The sequence below is a fragment of the Rhinatrema bivittatum genome, chromosome 8 (genome assembly GCF_901001135.1).
Source record: "Rhinatrema bivittatum chromosome 8, aRhiBiv1.1, whole genome shotgun sequence".
Classification (NCBI taxonomy): Eukaryota; Metazoa; Chordata; class Amphibia; order Gymnophiona; family Rhinatrematidae; genus Rhinatrema; species Rhinatrema bivittatum.
In genome coordinates this window covers 259,840,690-259,866,465 of record NC_042622.1, presented here as the reverse complement: position 1 = coordinate 259,866,465, position 25,776 = coordinate 259,840,690, and the positions used below count along the sequence as shown (strand labels likewise).

General features: G+C 46.4%; 2 protein-coding genes across 4 annotated transcripts in view; one reads left to right on the top strand and one right to left on the bottom strand.

The window, feature by feature from the left end:
- The window catches only part of MACROD1 (mono-ADP ribosylhydrolase 1), a 1,081,925-nt gene that overhangs the window by 276,255 nt on the left and 779,894 nt on the right, over positions 1-25,776 (top strand). The window lies entirely within an intron of this gene.
- The window catches only part of FLRT1 (fibronectin leucine rich transmembrane protein 1), a 367,021-nt gene that overhangs the window by 38,638 nt on the left and 302,607 nt on the right, over positions 1-25,776 (bottom strand). For both annotated transcript variants that reach the window (XM_029614731.1, XM_029614732.1), the window contains exon 2: positions 12,820-13,563. The gene's annotated coding sequence lies outside the window, so the exon portion shown is untranslated. The remainder of the gene's footprint in view (positions 1-12,819; positions 13,564-25,776) is intronic.

Sequence of the window (25,776 nt, the reverse complement as noted above, 5' to 3'; positions counted from 1 at the left end):
ATCCTTCTGGGGAAGGGGGAGTTTTTTCCGAAAAGGATGGGCTCCAGCCGCTAACCTTCAAGAAGATAGAGCAGCTTTTAAACTAAAACAAGAGAGAAAGTTGTCATTCGCTCAGCAGCACATGGTTCAGAGGGAGGTATCTTCGAAGGATACTAATGAAACAGAAGAGTTACAGTATTCCAATAAAAGCTAAATTAGTCCATGTGCCTATAAGTAAAGAATCACCTGAGCTAAACGATTCCAAATGTATCCCTTGTGAACTGAAAAGCAGTTTGTTAATACAAACCAAAAAACACACTTTGAAATGTCTGTATGCCAATGCCAGAAGTCTAAATAAGATGGGAGAGTTAGAGTGTGTAGCAGTGAATGATGAGACAGACATAACTGGCATCTCAGAGACTTAGTGGAAGGAGGATAACCAATGGGACAGTGCTATACCACCATCCCAACACTGCAGTGTTTCGGCACCAGAAGCATGCTTGCATCAGGGGGACACTTTTAGGTCTCAGTAAACAGGAGCGTCCTCATAACAACAAAAGCGTCGGGATTTGTGGGCGTTACTTGCACAGACATTGTACAGCTGTGGCAGTCCTTACGCCATCTATAGTTGGAAATATTCGATATCATCTCCATAGGACTTAAGACACAAAAGAGTTACTGTCTAGCTGGTAGCAGCTGTGATATAAGCAGCGTGGAGCGGCTGTTTGAATTGGGATGGTGGACACTGGTATCACCGCGATATGAATACCAATAACATTGGTGCATATTTTGCCATGTCTTCATGAGCTGGTTGGCACAACATTATTCACTGTACAGCGATTGGATATATCAAGTAGCGCTATAGAAGTGATAAGTAGTGGTAGTAATAGTAGTGGACCAATGGTGATGGGCATAAGTTGCAGACTTTTCACAAATGTGTCCACTTCCTAAACACCCAGAGGTCCCTGCCAGAATTCAAGCAGAATCTATTCCACAGATTACACAGGCACATGATAGATAGAAATTTGGTATGTGTTGTGCTCCTCACAACATGTCCCCATTGAGTTTCTCCTGCTGTAATTTCCTACTTCCAGGCAATTACCAGGACAGTATTCCCCCACCTCCTCCAAGCTGAGCTGCAGTTCCCTGATTACAGGCCAAGGTTCTGAAAAGTAGGATTCTAGTTCTTGTGAGGTCTGCCCCTGTTGGTTTACCTGCTTAATTAGTGTGTTTACTGGTCAATCTGCATAGCTGGTACCTTCCTTCCTACACTGATTGATTTGACTTCCAGACTCCGGGAGATAATCAGCTGACTTGCATGTTTAATGCTGTGCCTCCTGCTGGGGCCAGAGTTAAGATTAGAGCCTCCATAGCCAAAAGATCAGTATCATTCCCAAAAATCAGCATGGGGATTCCTAGTTATTGCGTACTTTCAGAATTTGCCTATGTTGCCTATGCCTAAATCTGGCCCTGCCTCTCATCCTTTCCAACACAAACATCCACAAGTATAAATGAGCTATGGAGGCGTCTGTTCCATCTAATCTTATCTGTGGAGACTGTAAACTTTAAACTGAAGCTGCTGCTGTCCTGCCTCTGAGGGTTGTGATTATGGGTTCAGAGAAATGACTTTTTAAAATTGCTTATTTTTATAATGCAAAGAAATGTCATTCTTTTCAAATGCTTCTCAGTGGGGCCTTGATATGTGTTCCAGCCAGTGCCACCAAAACCTGCTACCCTTATGACCTTGAGTAAGGCACTTAACCTATCTCTGATTAAATAAGGAAGGAAGTGAAAGTTAGGCTTGAATATATTGACCTTTATCTCACCCTCACTGGATCAAGGTAATTTTCAACAAGGTAGATGCCAGCTTCTTCCCAAGTTTGTACCTGACAAGTGAATTTTTGTAGTTGTGCTTCTGGACAAATGAACAGATAGAACTGCTTTAGATGTGTTAAAAAGTGGGACTGGGCATTCTTTGGGAAAGCTACATTATTACTCTGTGAATGCTCCGGTACAGTCCCGAGTTTGCTGATATTGCTCTAAAAATACTAAATAGTTTTGTTAGCAGCCTCCTTGCAAGGAAATACTCCCAGCACCCAGTGACTTCCGATAATGTACTGAGAGAGCAGTTGTTCAAGGGGAATATGCTGCCAAGAATCTGTTTGGTTAGCATTGTCTCCTTTAGACCCTTTGAGTAGAAGAGTCTTGATTTATCTTTAAAGTACTACCTTCACCTGCGCAATGTACAGGTTTCAGATACCCTTTTTATACAGACGCAGCCACTGCAAAGCTCAGAATGTGTTTTGTTTTGTATCTTTTTCTGAGCTCAAATATACCAAAGGATTGAATCAGCATCCGTTTGAAATTTGTGAGCAGTAGCACCAATAATCAAGGCTTCCTGATGGTCTGCTTGCCTAGCATCCTGCAAGTAATCAGTCCATTACTGTCTGATGTTAGCAAAAAAAATAAGAACATAGGCTGAGCTTTACATGCTATTTCCCTATGCAGAAACTGGAATGCAGCTATTTTTTTTTAATTACCTATTAATTTAATCTAGCAAACCAATAGCTAGTGCTTGAAACCCAGTGCTGCCCAACTAGAACTGTGTATGCACCACAACATAAAATGCACATCTTAAACAGCAGTGGATTTATACCCTCTTAAGTATGCCTACTGACTATCCTCTTCCCCTAACGGGATGCAGCAGCGCTGCTGACGAGGTAAAACTAGCCACTCGTACAGCAGGGCCCTGCACTTGCCTACTCAGCCTTGTGGTAAATCCACCCTGGTCTCAAACACTGAACATGAACTCTGTTAGGACTAAGTTGTGGGCACTTGCAGGTGCTGGAGGGTAGTGGGTTGCAATTGCCTGGTGGATGTGCATTCTGAGGGAAGCCTGAGATCCGCCTCCCCCTGCAAGGATGGCCGTTGTGAGGTAGAAAAAAAAAAAAAAAAAAGGAAAGCTTGTGCTGTCATGAATGCAGCATTGTGAGGGCACTACCAGGTCTGGAGATTCAAGAAAACATTTCTACGTCACCCTACCAAGAGTTTTCAAAAGCAGCATAAATAGCTAGGAAAATACTTTAAAAGGCATGCGTATAATGAACAAGGAATGGACAGATTTTGGGGTTTTTTTTGCTGGTGACTGCTTTCCTCCTTTCCACAAGTCTCGTGCTGCAGTTTCTGAAGCCCCGTCTAAATTGCATGTAAACAATGCAGCCGCCTGGAACAGAGATACGGGTTTCAAATCAATAGGGTTGATGGATTCTTAAGTGCCACACAATTGCTACATGACTTTTCAGCTCTGATCTAAACAGGTCCAGAGGATAGAGGACCACAAGGATAACACTGACCACCCCCCACCAGGGGCCACAAAGGCAGGAGTTTGCCTTGCAGAACTTGCCCAGATCTGTTGGTACTTACAACACAAGCTGCCATTTAGCATCTGCTGTAGCTCCGCTGGCCTTTCCTCCTTGGTTTGGAAATATGCACAATAAATCCACCTCTGTTTTTCCACATTTTTAATTCTAGGGAAAATAAAAAATAGAAATATGCAAAGGCTGGGCATGCCCAGTGTGGTGGGAAGCTCCTCTCAGCGGCCTGGTGCCATTCTGCAGCTGAGCACCCTTCGGCCACAAGCCCAGGCTCTGGCCAAGCACTAGGAAGAACCGAAGTGACAAGCCCCAGTGCCCCTGTGCAGGAGGCTTTTGTAAGGGCTGTGTGTAGGCAGGATGTTGGGGGAGGAAGGCGGGCCTTGGCTAAGGGGTGGGAAAACAGGCACACATTGGAATTGTCAACAAGAATTTCCACCCCCCTGCCTAGGACCAATGTTATTTCAGATGCTTATGGGGATGTAATGTGCCTGGGATTGTGGCATCCCATGGAGACGCATGGGATTTTTCTCTCCTTCCCACATGTTTCCCTTTATCACAGGGTCATGGAGGCCAGGAGAAGCCGCAGGTAAACATCTTTGTTGAAAAGAAAAATGCCTCTGCGTTCCCTGCCCCATGGTGTCTTCAGTACTGGCACTCAGTTTCTGTTGCCCTGAAATCCATGCATCCTTTCCTCTCTATGCAGGTTGGGTTGGAGGCAGTATGAGCAAGAAAGGCTAGAGCAGTCATTGATCTACTGTCTTAGCTAGGGCAATTGCTCCTTCAGCTCAATGTTAGAAACCTTAGTGCAGAATCAGAAGATAGTGGGTTGAAATTGCTGGATTTCTGGGAGTTAAGCAGGCCCCAGCACTGCTACATGAGGAACTCTCCTGCTCTGTTTACAGCATTCTGCTTTTCATGGTCTGATCCTAGTTTCCTGACTCCCACTCCAACTGTTCTGCAGGGAGAGACGGGATCCCACAGCCCCAGCACTACAAAGGATGCATTAAGCCTCAGTGCTTTCATTATTTTACCTTTCATACCACATGAATGAAGGTTTTATTTTATTTTCATAATTTTAAACCCTTTGTGCCCTGAGAGATTACATTGACAGACGCTCAGAATACTAAAGCACACCTCTCCCATTTAATAACCCCATACGCAATCCTTTGCCTTTCAAAGAAAAGCCAAAGAAGAGAATGGGAAGCACTTATTTTAAAAAGTGCTATATTTTGCACGGGGCTCTTGCCATGCACCCCTCTCAAACTCCCAAGACAAGCTGGGATGCATTTGGCCAATATAAACAGGACACATTATGGGACAGCATTCCATGACTTGAAAAATATTAGGTTACCCTTTGCTTTTAAAGGAGAAGAGAAGTTTAATGCGTTGAGTTTTTTTTCCAGTAAAGGGAAGGTAGGCTAGTAAAAACTGATGCCCACCTACTCTCCTGCCCTCATTGGCAATTAGTGTGTGTCTGTGAAAGGATATTACTGTCCATTCCCAGGACAGCAGAAGGTTGGGCAGAGACACAGTTATTGGCAAGTCATTGTGAAATGTCTGGATTACCTTCTTGCAGCTATGGAAACAGTACTGAGAGAGGGGATGGACTCTTGGGTTCTAACCTTATACTGCCTCCAAAATGCATGCCCTTTTGCCTGAAGCCAAAGTGGTTTCTCCCACACAGTGTCTGTGGGGTAATGTATGAAGGATCTAAATATGTACACCTTGGAAGAGAGGGGGTGCAGGGCAGATATGATACAGATCCTTCAGATACCTGAAAGTTTTAAGGATGCCTGAACTTTGAATCTTTTCCATTTGGAAAGGAAATTGGAGAACTAGGGGGGTCACAAAATTGTTTGATCCTGCCTGTTATGCAGCCTCCCAACCATCAGAGGTCCCCGTGGAGCTGCTCTTACTCTCACTCCAGTCATAGCCTCCGTGATCCCATGACTCAGCAGGGCTCTGCCTATTTAACCCTGCCTTTTGCTTTGCTCACTGCCTTGCCATTGAGTCTTCTTGGCTCCCTGCTTGGCCCCTTTCTTCCTTGTAGCTCACTTTGGCCTCCGAGCCTTTCAGTGCTGTCTCATTTAGCCATACCGTAGTTGCCTTAGCCATAGCGATAGCCATAGTTGCTTTAGCCTCATCCTCAGCCATAGTTGCCATAGCCTTAGCCCCAACTAAAGCCCCAACTTAGCCTCAGCTAGGGTTGCCAACTGCCCAGGTTTGAACCAGACAGTGCAGTTTTCTGTTCACCTGTACAGTGTCTGGTCAGAAGTACTGACCGGACACTAAAAATATGTTTCCTTTCCCCTACAGCTCTGGAGCACTTCCTGGTTACAGACAGGGAGAGGCCTAAGCCAGAACAAGCAGCCTGAGAGTGGAGCTGCAGCCCTGCCCTGTCTCCTCTCCCCGTGCTGTTGTAGAGAGTGGAGGTGGGACCTCACCTAAGCACATGCCTTAGCAGCTGCTCTGCAGCTCTTCTCCCCACCTCCTCTCTCTAATGTGATTGGACGCTCTGGGGAGAGGGGATGGGAAAAGAGCTCAGCCTCTCCCTCCTTTGGCTGCACTAGCAGCACTTCCTGAATGTCTCAGGAATGCCTCAGAGGAGAAAAAAGAGGATACAAGGAATGGAGGGGGAGGTACAGACTGGAGGGGGGAATAGAGAGGGAGGTGCACAGGCTGGATGAAAGAGGGAGAGAGAGGAGGGCACAGGGGCTAGAGAGACAGAGATACTGGATGGCACAGGGGATGGGGAAGGGAGAGAGTCAGTAGGGCACAGGAGAGGTTGGAAGAAGAGAGAGTAGGGGCACAGGGGCTAAGGATGAAAAGACAGAAGGACACAGAAGATGAGGGGAGAGAGAGGGAGGCACAGGGCCTGGAGGAGACAGGAAAAGAGACAAAGGAGGGCACAAGGGACAGGAGGAAGAGAGATGAGGAGCAGTGGGAGGGGAAAGAGAGACAGTTGAGGCACAAGGAACAGAGAGAAAAGAGAGGGGACAAACATATGCAAATTTATGCTAATGTAGGAAAGGGATGGGCCACCCCCTCCTCCCAGCCCTCAAGTGTCCAATCATGGTCTATGACAAAGTTGGTAACCCTAGCCGTAGCTATTGCCTCAGCTATAGCTATAGGCTCAGGCCTTTTGCCTAAATGACCTGTTTGTGACCCTTGGGCCTTCCATGTTATCTGGCCTAGCCCCGGTCTTTCCTGTCTCTTGTCTTTGACTGGTCCTGTCCTTTCCCTGTATCCAGCCAATGTCTTAACTTTAGTCTTATTTCAGACTCCAGTCCTGCACTGCCTCAGTCTCCAGTCCTTCCCAGCTTCAGTCCCTGTCTTCAGCCCTGCATAGCCTACGTTTCTAGTCCAGCCACAGCTTTTCCTACCAGCCACCAGAACCCAAGGGCTCAATCTGCGGGGGAGGGGCTGGTATAGGCAGAAGATTCCCTGGCTCTGAAATCCTGGACTGTTCCCGTGGGGGTCTCCCAGTCTAGCTAGGTTCTCAACCACAACAGAAATGAAACTCAGAACCAATGTCAGGAACTATTTCTTTATGGAGAGGGTGATGAATGCCTGGACTGCCCTTCCATAGGAGGTGGTGAAGACAAAAACAGCCGAAGAATTCAAAGGGGCATGGGATAAACACTCTGGGTCCTTAAAAGCTAGAGGACAGAAATGAAGAAAAGAGTGTAAAGGAGTAACCTGCTCAGTGCAACAGTTACTACCTTTAACAGAAGCACAGGGATTACTACCCTCAACCAATAAGCTTGGTACCTTTGACGCAACGGCTACATCACTTTCCAATTTGATGGCGGGGGGGGGAAGGGGGGGATTGGATTGGCGGTCCGGGGGCGGGGCCAGAGGCCTCCGATACAGCGGCCATTGCTGCTATGTCTGGGGTACCGATATGCAGAATAAGGGAAAAAGCACAAGACTGTTGACCTGGGAGTCACCCTCGACCAACACCTCAACTTCAAGCCACACATCAAGTCCCTGCTTAAAGCGGGTTTCTACAAACTTCAGATCCTTAAAAAGCTCAGACCTCTACTCCATACACAAGACTTCCGTTTAGTCCTGCAGTCCACCATATTTTCCAAAGTGGACTACTGCAACGCCCTGTTGCTAGGCCTCCCATACTCCACCATCAAACCGCTACAAATCTTACAGAACGCCATGGCAAGAATACTAACTAACACACGCAAAAGAGAACACATTACACCAATTCTTGCAGAGCTGCACTGGCTGCCCATCCATTTCCGCTCCCAATACAAAACCCTAACCATACTTCACAACATTCTATACAAAAACAACTCTGCCTGGCTCAAAAAAATGCCCCACTTTCACATCTCCCATCGCCCCACAAGATCCTCTCGTGCAGGCACCCTACACACACCCCCCCTCAAGACAGCACACCTATCCACCACCAGGGAAAGAGCGTTCACCATCACAGGCCCTGCCCTTTGGAACTCCCTCCCCACACACCTCCGTCTTGAGCCATCCCTGCCCACCTTCAAAAAAGGCATCAAGACCTGGCTTTTCAGACAAGCCTACCCTGAAACCAACCCCCGTAGTCTTCCCCTCCCCCCCCCCCGAAGCCTACCCCCAGACACCCCCCCCTCCCTCCCTACCACTATACCTGCATATGTTTGTCCCCCCCCCCCCCCCCCCGAAGCCTACCCCCAGACACCCCCCCTCCCTCCCTACCACTATACCTGCACGCAACCACGGATCCCCCGCCAGCATGCCACCCAATAACCTGCCTTAAGCCAATTATATCTTTCTCCCTTTCGTTAACAAGTGACAATGTACCACCTGCTGTAAATATGCTATATTGTATCCCCACAAGCTGTATCGTGTTCCTTGCTGTAAATAAGTTATAACTGCATAACCTGCTGTAAATAAGTTATATTGCACAACCTGTTCTAAACTCTCTCACCTCTGCAGCCTTGCTGCTGTAAATATCTCCCCTATAAATACCCCCCTACCCTTCTTTAGTTACGCCTCTACTTTCTCAGCTTCCATACTTTCCTCCTACCTATCCCCCCCACTCCCGCCCTTTTTCGCACCTGCTCCCATACCCCCGCCCTGTTTATTGTAACTTTCTGCCTTTTTCAAGTTCTATTGTAAACCGGCGTGATGTGTCCCACGAACACCGGTATATTAAAAGCTGTTAAATAAATAAATAAATAAATAAATAAAATATATGGCCAAGTCCAAAAGCAAAGAAAGTCAGCATTGCCTGAATTTTCAGGAAGGCTCCTCGCCCAATAAAAATGTTGCTAGCAGGAATTTTTTATGGGTTTGACAGTTGCTTGGTTTTTTATTGTAAATATTACTATCCTTAACATAAGGATGGGAGGTAACTGCATGGACTACCATTAAGAGAAACTTGGGCATGACCTACATGATGCAGCAGATAATACCATAAGAAGCTTGCTGAGCAAACTGGATGGACCATTTGGTCCTTTTCTGCCTTAGACCACAGCATCACTCCAAACCATCTGTTAGAGAGTGTTGCAGGATAATGCCCATCTTGGTCAAGGAGGGACATCCAATACTATCTCCTGACCCCTGGGCTGTCTGTGGCAGGAGCAATCTTGCAATATCGCATGCAGTCTGTAAGTAGGTCACCATAATGGGGTCACTGTCCTCTGGAAACGACAATGGAGGGGATATCTGTACCAAGATTGATTACAGTTGGATAAGTGGTTCTCAAGATAATGGCCCAAAAGATGTAACTTGCATAATTCCTGAGCTGTGATTTCTCCTTCACTCTTCAGGAGCTGTGCTTCCTGCCACAATAGCAGTGGAAGGGCAGAAGACTTCTCTATGATGCTTTGGAAGACGTTCCTTCTTCTTGTGCAAATCAAAATTTACTGTGTGTTCACTAATACGATTCATCGTGCCTTTTGCAGCTCAAATGTAGCTCTTTCATCTTTCACACTTAGGGCCGGATTTTAAAAGCCCTACACTCGTAAATCCAGAGGACTTGCGCGCGTAGAGGGGGGTTACACGTGCAGGGCCTATTTTAAAAAGGCCGGCGACGCGCACAAAGCCCCGGGACACGTGTAAGTCCCGGGGCTTTACTAAAGGGACGGTCCGAGGGCGGGGCCAGAGGCCTCCAATACAGCGGCCATTGCTGCTATGTTGGAGGATCGCGTTCTGGCAGGCTGCCTGGGCGCGCAACTTGCACCTGCCCAGAAGCAGGCGCAAAAGGTAAGACAAAGGTCAGGGGGGTTAGAGTAGGGCTGGGGGGGAAGGGGTGCGAAGGTCAGAATGGGGGGAAGGGAACGGGGGAAGGCAGCGCGGCTTGGCGCACGCAAGGTGCACAACTGTGCACCCCGTTGCGCGCACCGACCCCCGATTTTATAACATGCGCGCGCCTGCACGCGCATGTTATAAAATCGGGTGTACATGTGTGCATGCCGGGTAGCGCGCGCACCTTTTAAAATCTACCCCTTACTATCTAACATAGTCCCCTGGAGACACCTCTCGTTAGTAATTTATTCTTCAGCCTGCCTGTGCCCACTCATACTGTTCACAAGACAATGCTGTTAACAGGTACCTCCCTAACCCCCAGAAAGGGAGCAATCTTGCCTAGAGTATGGAATGAAGGGCAAGAACCCCTACACTTCAATACCGTGGGAGATTTTGGAGTGAGTCACTTTAACTCATTCAGGCCGAGCGCAGTATTTAACCCGTGGCTGGATGCAGGTTTTGGACACGCGTCCACAACTCCTTATTCTATAAGGGGATTAGCACGTCCAAACCCCCTGCGAAACTAATAGCGCTCATCACATGCAAATGCATGTTGATGAGCGCTATTTGCTATTCTCCCCCAATTCAAAAAAAAACCTCAGAAATTAATGTTTGCCGAGAGCAGGTGTTAATTTCTGAGCAGCCCAAAAAGTGTACAGAAAAGTAGAAAATACTGCTTTTCTGTACCTCCTCCAACTTAATATCGTGGTAATATTAAGTCGGAGGAACAAAAAAGACAAGAATGTTTAAAAAAAAAATTTTTTTTTAATAAAATTGTGCCGGCAGTCAGGTTAGGAAAAGGGACACTCAGTTAATGAGTGTCCCTTTTCCTAACCCATGGCTGTGCACAGGTTAGGAAAAGGGACGCTTGTAAAATTGAGTATCCGTTTTCCTAACCCGCTGTCAGCCACGTCTCCTGGGTGCCCACTGCTAAGGAGGCGCTAGGGGCGCACATTTGGCCCTAGCGCCTCCTTTTTAGCGCAACCCCTCGTTTAAATATTTGATCACATGCCCAGCAGAGGTGGCTGGGCGTGCGTTAGGAAAGCGAGTGCTCAACACTGAGCGCTGTTTTTCTGGGCAGATTTCTTGGATCGGCTTGACTGTGCCTTCATTCTAATTCCCTGCTCTATTACTGTATGCAGCCCCAAGATGAGTCTCTTTATTCTTCTGTACCTCAGTTCTAATCCCCGGCTGTGTCATCACTCAGTGTGTGAGCAGGGAGGCAAATCAGTGTGCCTGTCCTATCTTAATTGGCTTAAACTCACAGCAGCATTGTTCCTTCTCTCCTTCTGATAGTGCCCTACGGTGTGCAAGTCCCTGTAGTTGGTTTTCTATCCTGGAGGGAGCACTCAGTTTATTGTTCTCCCTGGGTCTATGGAGCCATCCTGGAGCAGCCAGTGATCCCGGGGGAGCTCTTGTTATTAAGGCTGAATGCCTACTGTCTTCCTCAACTCTTGGGACAAACCTGTACTAGTGTAGCAAAGGGAATGCAGCCCCTAAGCTTAACACAAATATTTGCCTAATTTTAATTATTTTTTTTATGCTCAAGGAAAGATGAAGAGACCATTTCGACCGAGACAGGCATATTGTGTGTGACTTCTCTTTCTATTCTTACTAGCCCTTTTGCTGCTCTTAAAAGCTACAGTCACACTTCGGGAAGAACAGTTTGTGCTGATGCAAGGATTCAGGCTGCTGCTAGACAGAGCCCTGAGTTTGTGAGAGAGGGTGACTAGATTGGCTGCTCCATGGAGCAGGGACTGTCTCTTATGTGTATCAGTGCAGAGCTGTGGTCATCTAGTAGTGCTGTAGAAATAATTAGTCCTAGTAAAGTGGGTATGCGTGTGTGTACTCAACTAACTGGCACACTCTGTGTGATGTGCACATTTTTGATGATGGTGGTGCCTATGTGTCTTTTCGTGTTAGCATGTTCTTGGATGCAGTAGTTTGTGTAAGACTGGGGTATGCGTCTGTGTGTGTGTGTGTGTGTGTGTATATAAATGTGAACCGAGAATTTACATCTTGAATGGGTCCCCTGCCCTAAGAGAAGAAATCTCTTCTCCCTATCTCATTATTCTTTGTATTCATAAGCCCAGGGATCAGTGGCAACACTGATTCTCAGGAGGAAGCCTAATCTTGGTCAGTGCTTGGACAGCTAAGGGGGAAGGGGGGGGGGGGGGGGGGGCGGTGAGCTAAGGAGGAGGAAAGCGCCAAGACCCTGAAATCAAATAGACAGGTCGTCTCCTCCTCCCCAGTGCTCTTTAAAATTACTGGCACCAAATTGTTTAAAGCGTCCCCCACCTGGCTCGACCAGCTTCCTCACAGAGAGGAGGCCAGATTAGTAAATCCAAAGGACAAAAGCTTCAGGCCATTCTGCTCCAAGGGTTTCATTTCCTGCCGCATCAGGAAGGGATAAGAATCGCGCAAGCAAATCTTGCACAAAAATTGGCATCTGAGCTTTTGCCTGAAAATGCTAAATTTGGAGGAGGAGCTAAGGCCCCCTTCTCCCCATTCCTCAATGCTTTCTCTACAAGTTTTCATGAATAACGAAGCATTATGTATTTAACATGCTAACGTACATATAAAATGGGGGTCATTTTATAACAGCTCACCTAAGTTAGGCTGCAAATAAATTGCAAGTGGCACCAAATTTACAGCTGCTGTTATGTGTATGGGAATTTTTCAAGAAAATCCAGGGGGTGCACTTTTGAAAATGAAAAGCATGCACGTAAATCTAAACCCTTCCCCAACTTTGCCCCTAGGAATGCCTCTGCTCAGTCTGAGAGGAACTGAACCCGCAGATCGAGCCCCAGAAATGCCCTCCTTAGGGGGCTCTTTTCATACTACCCACATAGATGCAAAATCCACAGGCACTTTTACTGACGTTCCCCCCACCCCCCAAAAAAAAAGTGCCTGCAGAGATTTGCACCTGCTTTTTCTGTGAATACTTTTTTCCAACCTAAACAATGCACCTGGTTTTGAAAATGCAAAACTAATCATGTTATTTTTCTCTCCCAATCTAAGTCCACCCCCCCCGCCTCTACTATAATGCGGATGTGCATTGTAGAGCTAGGCCCTTACTTATACCCACATGCAGGGTGGGCAATTTTAAAAGAGCCCGTATCCTCAGGTGAAATGTATTTGGCTTTGAAAATTGCCTTCATAAAAGAAATTGTCTCAGGACATTATGGTACAATAATGCAGCATTACTTACTGTCTGGCGGATCTTCTAATGAATGGCTGGAGGCATCTGCTGTGATTCTTCCCTTCCTCCTCTCTTAGGCAGGTCTGGCTGCTTGAGGTCCCATGCTCGGCCGGCTGCAGCCTCCTAGGAAGTTTGTAGATCCATGAGCAGGTGGGTTTCAGTGGCTTCAGCGCCCAGGCTCTCTTTAGATTTCCTTCACTTTTTGGCCCCAGAAATTAATTTTTCGTTTCACGCTTTGTCCTTTATTCTCATAGTGGCCTCCTTGGCAAATTCCTTTTAAAAGACTTTTTGTTTAGTTTTTCTGCTTCACCTGGGTGTCTAGGAGTTAGACTTTATCTCTGTTTTCTTTCCCACCCTCTTCTTCAGCTGTAGATTCAGGAGAGGGGTGTATATGTTGTGTTACTGGGTGAATCGAGTGTTTTTTGGAGGGACGGATGACCCAGTCTGTGTTTTTGATGTCTGAATCTTTTGGGGGGAGATGATTCTGTACACAGCCCTAGAAAAGACTCTTAAGCTCAGGCTTCAGCCCTCCTCCTCTTCCTCCTGCTGCATGAAACGAGTCCAGAGGTGTGAAGGACAGAGCCCTGGGTGGGAATCTTGTTATGCAGTAGCGATGGCCCTTGAGGTCCTACAGTGAGGGCATCCTCTTCCAATGCGGGGTTCCAGGTAGCCGTGGCAGTCCCCAGGCTCTTCCTGCAGACATGCTAATGTGAGCAAGGTGGTCTGCTGCTGCTGTCATCTGGGCTCCCTCACCTGCAAAAATCATTCAACAGGAGCCATTAGGCACTTAAGATCCCCCAGCTCTGTGGCCCAAGTGCACCACACATTGCTAACATCAGAACGTGAACACTATAAATAAGCACTGACCGAGGTAGGCAAACCCCTTTCAAACGCGTCACCAGCATTCCCAAAGCACTGACAGCCTTGGGTCACCAGGAGCAGGTGGGCCCATCCCAGGGTCCTACAGTCCTGCTTCAGGGTCCTCTTTTCCTTCTGATCTAGAACTACTGGGAGGGCCTACTAGCCAGAGGGGCCTGCAGGGCTGGATTTAGGATGTTGGCACCCATAGGCAGAGAGCACTGCTCTCAAGCAAACGGAAGCAGGTTCCTCTTTGGCTTGGATGTTTGGCACCTGCACAGTCTGGTGCCGTAGCCGGTTGCCTATGTTGCCGATGCCACATCCAGCCCTGGGGGCCTGTGGCAGTGACTTTCCCTTCCCAACACCCACACTTGAGACTTTCCTCTTTCTTCCCAGAAGCCATGAAACATGATTGCTTTGGCTGTGTTATTTATTTCTCCTTATCCCAGATACATTTTTTTGTATCTTGCTCTGGACGTTTGTTTCTTCCTCACTCTGGTGGGTTAACTGCCAATCCACAATTCCTAGATATTGGTTTTGTACAGAGCAAACAGCAAACCTGCACAGAGATCTGCAGAGATAAACAGGATTCCTCATCCTCACCATCCCCCTAACCCAACTCACTGCTCTTATTTGCAGCATAATTTCCCCAGAAGACTCTTTCTGCCCTGACCCTATTTCTACTTGGCACTAAAATAAGTGCAAGGTTCAGACCATAGCTTTAAGCTTGGTATTTGTCTCTGCCTTACAACTTCCTTTTTCTCCTTGCTCTGTGATGTTGGAAGAATGCTAGTCCTTCCTTTTCATATTCTAACTACTATTATCAGTCATTTACTGTATATTTATGCAGTGCTAGACAAGATACACACAAGAGACAGTTTATAATCTAACCACGACATCTATATCTACCAGACAACACTGACTGGAGGTTCACTGTGGCATAACAAAGAAACAGAGAATATAAGGATAGAGGACCCTGGGCCCATCCTCTCTCTATCCCATTCACCTTGCTGTTACAGCACCACAGACACTACTCAATCCCAGGCTTTACTCCTCACTTTACTGCCACCGGGGATCCTCTGTGTTTGTTTCAGGATTTAGCCTTGCTTCTTAAGCGATGAGTCAGTGCTGTGATGAGGGTCAAAGTTGCCAGGCTGTAGGGGGCACCCAGGGGCCTCTTTTTGTAATTTATTTCAGCCGCATGCAGGTAGAAGGCAAGAAGAGGGGGTTATGCTGTTTCTCTAACCTTAAGCATGTCTACAAGGAGATGACAGTGGTGGGAAAGGGGGAGGGGGCACAGGGGGAGGCAACACAAATGTATTGGCCCCGGGTGCTGGAGACTCTTGCTGTGCCACTGTACTAAGGATCTGCTGTGGGTACCCCGGGCTTTCAATTGTGATAATATTTTGCCTCCACCACCTTAGCTGGGATGGAGGGTTGATATTCCATGTGTTTATCAGCTTTTCAGTGCGATAGCTATTGCACATTTAGAAGCAAGTCATGTCTGGTGAACCTATGGACATTTTACAGCCTTACATAGTAGTAACCAGCTACAAATCTATAAGGAAAAAAATGAGTGGGTTCAAGCCCTGCCCAAGTGGAGCTAAGGAGCTCACCACTTTGGAGGAGAGCTGCTGCCTTGATGGAGTAGAGACACTAAAAGACATAACAAAAAGTAGTATAATAGACTGGGGAGGGATGAAGGGTTGAGAGGAAGGGAGAGACTGGCATGACACGTGCCTCTCAGTTGTATTATACCCGACCCCATTCTGACAGACCGTCCAATTGCCGCTGATCAGATGTGAGAAGAGAGGGGAGATGCGCAGTTTGGGCTGTACGAACCCAAGCAACAGCTAGGCTAATTAAATAGCTTTTATAACGCACACAAAATGGAATTAACAGCTGAACTCAAGTGTCTGTGTATATATTATGTGTGGAATTCTGCTTCAGACAACCAAGCAAAGTAGCGAGGCTGGTATCTTGGTAGCCTCATTAAGAGCTGTGAAAACGTTAGAGAGCTGAAACAGCTGCTTCGTTAAAACATCTATAACTCTTCTCCCCACTCACCTCTCAAAAAAAGAAAGCTATAGATGCTGAGGATGAACATAAGACCGTAAAATGTGCCACATGGGGTCAGGTCAGAGGTCCATCGAGCCTAGTATACTGTCCTGACAGTTTGGGTCACAGGAAGTACTCTGCAGATTCCAAAGAGTAAATCCATTCCTTGTTGCCCACTCACAGGTGTAAGCAATGGCTTTCCTAAGTCTACCTGGCTAATTGTTTATGGACTTTTCCTCCAGGAACTTGTCCAAACCCCTTTTAAGCCCAGCTATGGTAGATGCCTTGACCACATACTCCAGCAACAAATTCTACAGTTTGGGTGTTGAGTGAAATATATTATCAGATTTGATTTAAATCGGCAATTTATTCTATGGAGTATCTTTTAGTTTTAGTACAATTTGAAAGAATAAATATCCATTCCCTATTGACCTCTTACAATCCCATTCATGATTTTATAAACCTGTCATATGCCCTCTTAGTGGTCTCTCAAAGCTGAAGAGCCCTAACCTGTTTAGTTTTTCTTCATAAGGGAGCTGTTCCATCCCTTTTATTATTTTTGTTGCCTTCCTCTGTACCTTTTCTAGTTCTGCTGTATAGAAACATTTAGAAACATGATGGCAGAAAAAGACTGTATGGCCCATCCAGTTTGCCCATCCGTCCAATTAATTTAGCATTATTCTTCTCATTGCTTCCTTTTTCCAATTAGGAAGTGTCTTTTGAGATAGGGTGACCAAAACTGCACACAGTATTCAAGGTGCAGTTGCATCATAGATCAATACAGAGGCATTATAATATTCTTAGTTTTATTCTCCATTCTTTTCTGAATAATTCCTAACATTCTATTTATTTTTTTGACTGCTACCAGACACCAAATTGAGGATTTCAGTGTATTGTCCATAGTCACTACAAAATACTTTTCCTGGGTGCTGACTCCTAATATGGAATTTCTACCTATAATTTGTATTATTTTCCCCTATGCGTACCACTTTGCATTTGTCCGCATTACATTAAATTAAATGTTCCTTCGCATCCAGTCAGTTGAATCCAGAACAAGTGGGTTATGCATTCCTAAAAGCAGATGGAGACAAAGCAAACTTAGGTCACAGAATATATACCCCTGCAGTTACATCAGCCTGCCAGTATTCTCCGTCTCAAGCAGATGGTGAACATGCATCTCCTCACTGGGGATTGCTTCATTTTAAAGTAAAGGAGAATTAAGGAAAACATTTGCTCCCCTCTCTTAAGGTGATACCAAATGGTTCCTCTCCCCATTGAGAATTCCTGAGGTAATTTCCATGGTCCTTCAGATGTATGCCTTGGTCCAATAGCTGGTTTTGCATGGAATTAGCTGCTTGAGTAGCTGAAAAGCAGCGGGTGCAGGAAGCTGAGCTCGGCGGTGATGGCATATGCCTTCTTCCCCCGCAGCTGGAGACCATCTCTGTGCTCAGCCAGGTAAATCTGAGCTCCGGTAAGTTAAAAAAAAAAGAGATACAGAGATGTAGCAGGAGGTTTTTGTTGTGTAGGGTTTCCTTCTCCCCCTGGTCTCCATGCTCGGTGTGCCCGTTCAACGTTCGTTCCACTCCATGGGAGGTCAAGGGACATGGGCAGCCTGGCGGGTTGAGCAGCTTCCTTAGACTAGGTCCCACTCTGAGGCTTTTTGCTACATGCTGTGTGGTAGGCCGCAATGGCTTTTCATGCGCTTTCTAAGACTGCCTTCTACAGGATTGTCAGTCCGGCTTGTGCATCTCACTATGGGGTAGATTTTTAAAGTTATGCACGGGCGTAGATTTGTTCGCGCAACCCGGCGTGAACAAATCTATGCCCGATTTTATAACATGCGCGCTGCTGCGCGCATGTTATAAAATCCAGGGTCGGCACACGTAGGGGGGTGCGCAATTGTGCAATCTGCACGCACCGAGTCAAGCAGCCTGCCTCTGTTCCCTCCGAGGCCGCTCCGAAATTGGAGCGGCCTCGGAGAGAACTTTTTTCCGCCCCCCCCCCCCACCTTCCCCTCCCTTCCCCTACCTAACCCACCCCCCAGCCCTAACTAAATCCCCCCCCCCCACCTTTGTTAAGAAAGCTTGCGCGCGGTGCGCCATTCCACGGCCCAGGAGCTGGTTTGGAGGCCTCGACCACGCCCCCGGAACGCCCCCGGGCCGGCACCACGCCCACAGCCCCTCCCCTGGAACACCCCCAAATGTTGCGCCACCCTGATAGCCCCCCGACACCCCCCCCCAAGCAAAGCCCCGAGACTTATGTGCGTCCCGGGGCTTTGTGCGCGCCGGTGGCTTATGCTACATAGGCGCACCGGCGCGCAGGGCTTTTAAAATCTGCCCCTATGCATCCAGGTTGTGTGTCCAGTTTTTGGGCACATAGAGGGGCCTTGTAGTCTGTGCACCCACGTTAAGTGATGTGTGGTGGACGCTTGCTTACCTATGTACACAAGTGGAACTGTGCACTTAAGTTTTTTGTGCACTTACATTTTGGCCGCCTAGATAAGTACCTAGGTGTATGCACTTAAGTGCTGGACGCATCATTTTTAGGCGCCTAGTTGAGTGCCTATAAAAAAAAAACCAAACAGCTAGACGCACACCTCCATCCACTGCTCAGTGCATTGTCAGCCATCATGGTGCCTGTGCCTAAGAAGCCTAAGCGTCTTTCTCTTTGCACTGCTTGTCATATATGGTCATCTCAGCCAGGCATGCCAGCTGATTTGTGCCAGCATTGTTTGAGGGTTCAGGGTGAATTGCCTTCCTCTGATTTCATTAAGCCTGGTTCTTCCCAACCGGATGTGGGTCTGGGTAAAACGATTCAGGTGGGGCACCTGATTTTGAACTCCTCTAACTGGTTCCTCAGCAGGGAAAGGTAGCTCAGTGAGTACACCTCAGGTACTTCCTGGTCTGGATGCTTCTACTTTTTCTTGGGTAGAATTTTTTCAGGGGTTGCAGTCCTTTCTTCAGGCACAGTCTTTGACCCTGTCCCATGCTCCTAGAGCAGAGGTGCAGGTGGAAACCTTGCCTGGATCTTTTTTGGTCGCTGGAGTACTCCTAGAGGGGCAGTGGGTCATCTGGATGGAGATCCGGCGGCACGGATGATGATGCCATTCCTGCCTCTCTTGAGGATGGTGAAATTCCCCCTGGATTAGAACCATATAGAACTATGTTATGGTTCTTTTATAGAGATGAACTGCCAGCTCTCATTCCCAGACCTAGAAAATGCTTGGAGTTCCTGGGCTGACCTTGAAAACAGTGTTCCTTGGGCCAAATTGTTCTGCATGTAGGGTTTCCAAGCTACAGGCCTTGTCTTGCCAGGAGCTGTTTCTCCAGGTGACTCCAGAAGTGGTACAGCTGCATACTGTTTCTTCTGTTTTTACCAAAAGTGGTCTCTGAGTTTCACGTGAACCTGTCCATCTCCCTGCCATCTCTGGATAGGGAGAGAGATGTAGAAGTGTCTCGTCTGTTGCGGTCCTTGGATTGTCAGGTATCTGGAGGTCACTGGGCCTTTGCATAGGTCATATCACCTGTTTGTCCTCCATGGCAGTGCTAGACAGGGAGAGCCAGTCTCACGGACTACAATAGTTCGCTGACTTAAGGAGATAGTCATGGCTGCATACGTAGATGCTGGGAAGCTGTTATTTAGTCAGGTTCGGGCCCATTACATTCAAGCTCAGGCAATGTCATGGGCAGAAGTTAGATTGTTGTCTCCTGTTGACATTTGCGGGGCTGTGATGTGGACCTCATTGCACACTTTTTCCAGGTATTATCGTCTGGATGTCCAAGCCCAGGAGGCTGCAGCCTTTGCATAAGTGGTTTTGATTGGACCGCGGGCAGCCTCCCGCTCTGTTTGGGAGTAGTCTGGGTACATCCCACTTGTTCTGGATTCATCTGACTGAACGCTAAGAAATGAGAAATTACTACTTACCTGATAATTTCCTTTTCTTTAGGACAGGCAGTGAATCCCTCCCTTGGCTGCCATATGATTATATAATGATCCTCCTATGTGTCTATGTGTTACAGGGATTACTGGTAAGTGTTACTCCAGTCCCTAGGCTAGTGTTATTACATTCTTGTCTGAGCTCAGTGTTGCCTGTTGGCCGAGTATTACAATGGTTATCTGTTTTTAATCAAGTTTTTTGCTAGTCTGTCCCAGTTGCTTTTGAAGAGAATGCTGGCAGGTTGATGTAACTGCAGGGGTATATATACTGTGATGTCAGTTTGCTCCATTTCCATCTGCTGGTAGGAATGCATAACCCACTTGTTCTGGATTCATCTGTCTATCCTAAAGAAAAAGAAATTATCAGGTAAGTAGTAATTTCTCATTCTTCTTACAATGTCATCTACAAATTTGACCAACTCACTTGTAGCTCCTTACAATGTCATCTACAAATTTGACCAACTCACTTGTAGCTCTCTTTTCCAGTTGATTTATGTAAATTTTAAGCAGCACTGATCCCATACAGATCCCTGGGGAATTCCACTGTTTACTTTTTTCCATTAGGAAAGCTGACCTCTCTATCTCCTATCTTTTTACCAGTTTCCAACCTGCAATAGGAAATTGCCTGTTTTCCAGGGATATTTTAATTTCCCAATGAATTTTTTATGAGAGACTTTGTCAAATACCTACTAAAAATCCAAATGCACTGTATTGATTGGCACACCCTTATCTAAATGTTTATTTACACCTTCAAAAAATTATAATATATAGGTAAAGCAGGTCTTCCCTTTACTGAATTTGTGTTGGCTCTTCTCCATTAATCCATAGCTATCCTTTCGACTAGTAATTCTGTTCTTAAGAATAGCTTCTACTATTTTGCCCAGTACTAACGTCAAGCTCACTCGTCTATAGTTTCCCAGATCATCCTGGATCCCTTTTTGAAAATTGGTATAACGTTGGCCACTCTTCAGTTTTCAGGCACAGTGGCTGATTCTAATGATAGGTTACAGATTGCTAGAAACAGGTCTATAATTGAATGAGTTCACCCCAAAGAAATTTGGGGTGACAGTAATTTATGAATGTTATGTTTTTGTATGGATGTGAACCCTGGGTCGAGATGAGAGATGTCTCCACCTACTGGGCTCGCTCTCTCTCATAAAGCTGCAGACATATGCATATACTTTATAAAATAGCACTTATCTGCACGTTAGTTTTTATATTATGGCCATGTGCACCCTGAGGTAGTACTGACTGCAGAACCTTCATTTGCTGATGGTAATTTGGATTTGCTGCGAAAGAACACTTAAATCTTAGAAAACATTTTTTGAAAGGGTTAACCTGTTATTGGCTGTGTATATTGTATGTTAGTTTTTAAGACTAATAATATATGCAAGTGTTAAGAATTGTGTTGTTTAAAGATAATAGACTTTTGTATTAATTTTGTGAGCTAGTATAAGTTAGTATTTGTAAGTGTAAAGAATTGTGTGTGTTTAGGAATAATAGACTTTTGATTAATTTTCTGAGTTAGTAAAGGTTAGTCTTTGTAATTATTAGAATTGTGAGTTTGTAAAGGTCACTTAAATGATTTGAAAAGGTAAGATTTCTGGTTCTTGGGCAACTGGTCACTGGTTCGTTTCCGACTCACCCCAGTCACTTTTTATATAAATTATCCACCTCCAATTAGGAGGAAAATTTTCGAGATAAATATCAATTACTGATTTAAAATAATATACAATTGACCCTGATTGTAGTGATAGACTAATTTTACTGTTGTTGGTGGTCATTCAGAAATTAACATGTCACCTAATTATCAATTTATCAAATAATTTAAAAAGCTTAGTCAAATTTTAAAACCCTTAAATTGAGAGACATACCTACTCCTTAATCAGCTTTTACAACTTTAGCAATTGAATTAAATTAAGATGCAGTCAGAAGCCCAGCAGCAAGTAGTGGGCTATCCAGTCTTTTACACCAAATGCCACATGTATGATTATCTACTTGTTGGTGAGAAGTTGTATAGAGCTCCTGGCTCTCAGAGAATGAGTCCGATCTCTGGAGGTCAGAGTGACAGACCTGGTGGAGCTGAGGCATACAGAGGTATATAGAGGAGACCTTCAGGGACATAGCGCAGTCCCAACACCAGTTGAACAGCTTTTGTGCTACTTTGGAAGAACAAAGTCACCTGACAGGAAGTGATTATATAGCTAGGATCTGCCCTCCAGGTGATACTTTATCCTCTTTCACTGAGGATATAAAGCCAGGGCCATGTGCGCAGGAGAGAAAGCTTAGGATGTCTATTGTAGTGGGTAATTCGATTATTAGGAATGTAGACAGCTGGATGGCTGGTAGATGTGAGAATCACTTGGCAACTTGCCTGCCTGGTGCAAAGGTAATGGACCTCAGGTGCCACCTAAATAAGATTTTAGAGAGTTCTGGAAAGGAGCCGACTGTCATGGTACATAATATGTTCTAATGACATTTGAATATGCAAGAGGGAAGTTCTGGAGGCTAAATTTAGACTGTTAGTAACATTTAAGCAGGCGCACTTGTGTGCACATTTGGCCCATGCCCATGGACATGGTCATTTAAAAACATAAGAACATGCCATACTGGGTCAGACCAAGGGTCCATCAAGCCCAGCATCCTGTTTCCAACAGTGGCCAATCCAGGCCATAAGAACCTGGCAAGTACCCAAAAACTAAGTCTCACCACCCAGCTGCCCTCCTACCCTAATAGTCCGCAACCTTGGCATTATGATAGATAACCAATTTAACCTTAAAAAATTCATTTCGGCCACTATAAAAAGCGGATTCTTCAAACTCCACACCTTGAAGAGAATCAAACCGCTTCTTCACACCTCTGACTTCCGCACAGTACTGCAAGCTATGATCCTGTCCAAACTTGATTATTGCAATGCTATCCTCCTAGGCTTACCAAAAAGTACTCTACAACCGCTTCAGTTATTACAAAATGCTGCTGCACGCATCCTAACCAATACTCACTGTCATGACCACATCACTCCCGTCCTCCAATCGTTACATTGGCTCCCCGTAACCTCCAGGATAGTATATAAAGTACTCACGCTCATACACAAAGCCATTCATAACCATGACATGCAATAGTTCCCAGAACATCTCCTGCTTCACACTCGAACTAGACCCACAAGAACGCCTCACCAAGCCAAACTCCAGACTCCCTCCCCCAAGCTCATGAAGCATACCACCTTTAGAGAGCGATCATTCATCATCGCAGGAACCGCCCACTGGAATAAAATGCCTTCCCAACTACGCCTAGAACCTTGCCACAAAAAATTCAAACACAATCTTAAAACATGGCTGTTCAAACTAGCGTACCCTGACTAACGAATTGACTCCCCCCAAAGATGCGACATGACCACCCGTCTGACTCTCGCCCTTTCTATTTACTCCCCCTACTCCCCACCCTCTGTGGGTACACTCCCCCCTTCCACCCCCCTATATTACCTTCCCCTGCTAATTACTCTAACTGCGTTGATGAACTCACTTGTTAAAACTAACATGTACATATGTATATAATCCTCGTATTATCTACCCCTACCCTTGTTAACCCTTTCCCTGTTAAAAAATGTTAATATTGTAAAGCTTGTTGCTAAGTTATGTTACATTGTGAACCGAGGTGATGTTTTGCAAACATGCCTCGGTATATAAAAAACCCTTAAATAAAATAAATAAATTTAAGCAGGCACACTTGTGTGCACATTTGGCCCATGCCCATGGACATGGTCATTTAAGAACATAAGAACATGCCATACTAGGTCAGACCAAGGGTCCATCAAGCCCAGCATCCTGTTTCCAACAGTGGCCAATCCAGGCCATAAGAACCTGGCAAGTACCCAAAAACTAAGTCTATTCCATGTTACCGTTGCTAGTAATAGCGGTGGTTATTATCTAAGTCAGCTTAATTAATAGCAGGTAATGGACTTCTCCTCCAAGAACTTATCCAATCCTTTTTTAAACACCACTATACTAACTGCACTAACCACATCTTCTGGCAACAAATTCCAGAGTTTAATTGTGCGTTGAGTAAAAAAGAACTTTCTCCGATTAGTTTTAAATGTGCCACATGCTAACTTCATGGAGTGCCCCCTAGTCTTTCCATTATCTGAAAGACTAAATAACCAATTCACATTTACCCGTTCTAGATCTCTCATGATTTTAAACACCTCTATCATATCCCCCCTCAGCAGTCTCTTCTCCAAGCTGAACAGCCCTAACCTCTTTAGTCTTTCCTCATAGGGGAGCTGTTCCATCCCCTTTATCATTTTGGTTGCCCTTCTCTGTACCTTCTCCATCGTAATTATATCTTTTTTGAGATGCGGCGACCAGAATTGCACACAGTATTCAAGGTGCGGTCTCACCATGGAGTGATACAGAGGCATTATGATATTTTCCGTTTTATTCACCATTCCCTTTCTAATAATTCCCAATATTGCTTGCTTTTTTGACTGCCGCAGCACACTAAACCGACGATTTCAATGTGTTATCCACTATGATGCCTAGAACTCTTTGTTGGGTAGTAACATATGTACCTATATGCGCGCATGTTATAAAATAGTCTTGACTGCATGCAATTTTAAGTGGATGCGCGCCTATGTGAGCAAATGCTGCTTCTACCGCGTAAGTGGGGGGATTTTAAAAGATGCACACCAGCGCCACTACCAGTTTGTTCCCAGTTTGCCCAGGTAAGGAATAGGTCTTCCAAACCCCCCTAGTTTAATAGCCTCTTTTCTTCCCTGTTTGCCTCGATCCTTAAAACCCCGCCAATCTGTATTTGTTTTTATTTTATAACTTGCACGTGATCCATAGCAGGAGAAAAGGTATGTGGCAGAGGACCCCAGCGTGCGGTCTGTGTGTGTAAGTATTTACGTGCAGATTTCAATGTGAAATCCAGGACCTCCCATGCCCTGCCCACACCTCACCCTTTTTTTTTGGGGGGGGGGGGGACTTTTCATTTGTGCGCACAGCAACAAGTACGCGTGTACTCGGGTGGCTTTTAAAATCCACTCAGTGCACACCAGCCCAACTTATGCGAGTATCTCCTGTTACGGGACCGGGCCGTGCCCCGGTCCCTCCACTCACCTCGGGGCCGGCCCGGCCTATGCGATGCTTTCTTCAGCCCTCTGGGCCTGCCCTGCTGCCTGCCGCGGCGTCTCCACCGCGAGGGAGACGCCGCCGACTCCCGTCGCTGGCCCCGCCCCCCAGGCGTGCGCGGGGACTCCCCTCTTAAAGGGGCCAGGGCGGGAAAATCCAAGATTGCCGGTGGATGACGTCAGACACTGCAGGGTATATCACCCTGCAGCTCAGGAAAGATCTTCGCCTTGCAACAAGGTTCCTGGTCTCCAGTCTGCTGTTGCTGCGTTCCTGGATTGCTCTCGTTTCGACCCGGCTTGTCTCCTGACTCTCCTCCGCTTCATCCTTGGTTCTGGTTCTTCGTCCCGCTTCTGCTCTGCCCTCCTTGCCGGACTGATTCTTCTGGACCCCAACCTCTGGATTGGCTTTGGACCTCTCTCTGGACATTGACCCCTGGATTGGCTGCGGACCGCTCTCTGAACTCTGACCTCTGGATTGGCTGCGGACCGCTCTCTGAACTCTGACCTCTGGATTGGCTGCGGACCGCTCTCTGGACTTTGACCCCTGGATTGGCTGTGGACCGCTCTTCGGACTCAGACACCTGGACTGGCTTTTTGGATTTCCTTCAAAGACTACATATGACCTGCTGGAGGTGCCAGCCATCTGGAACCCACGACCTGCAGGAGGCGCCTGCATCCAGACCATCTTCAGTCTTCCGGGAGTCGCCTAAGTCCCAGCGGCCGGGTTCCTCCTGGGGGTCTCCGGCTTCCAGGGTGAATCTCCAAAAGTCCCAGCGGCTGGAATCCTAAGGGCTCCTCCCGGGGGAGTACTGGTCTCCAGGGTGAAGATTCCTCGATCACCAGGGCCCACCGTCGTCCGTTCTTCCTCTGGGTACCGAGTCCTTGGTCGCATAGGACTCCACCGTAGTCCTGTATCACAGCTTGCTCCGAGTTCCTTGAATCGCCTCCCGGTTGGGATACCTGCTGTATTCTTCTACAGCACTCCA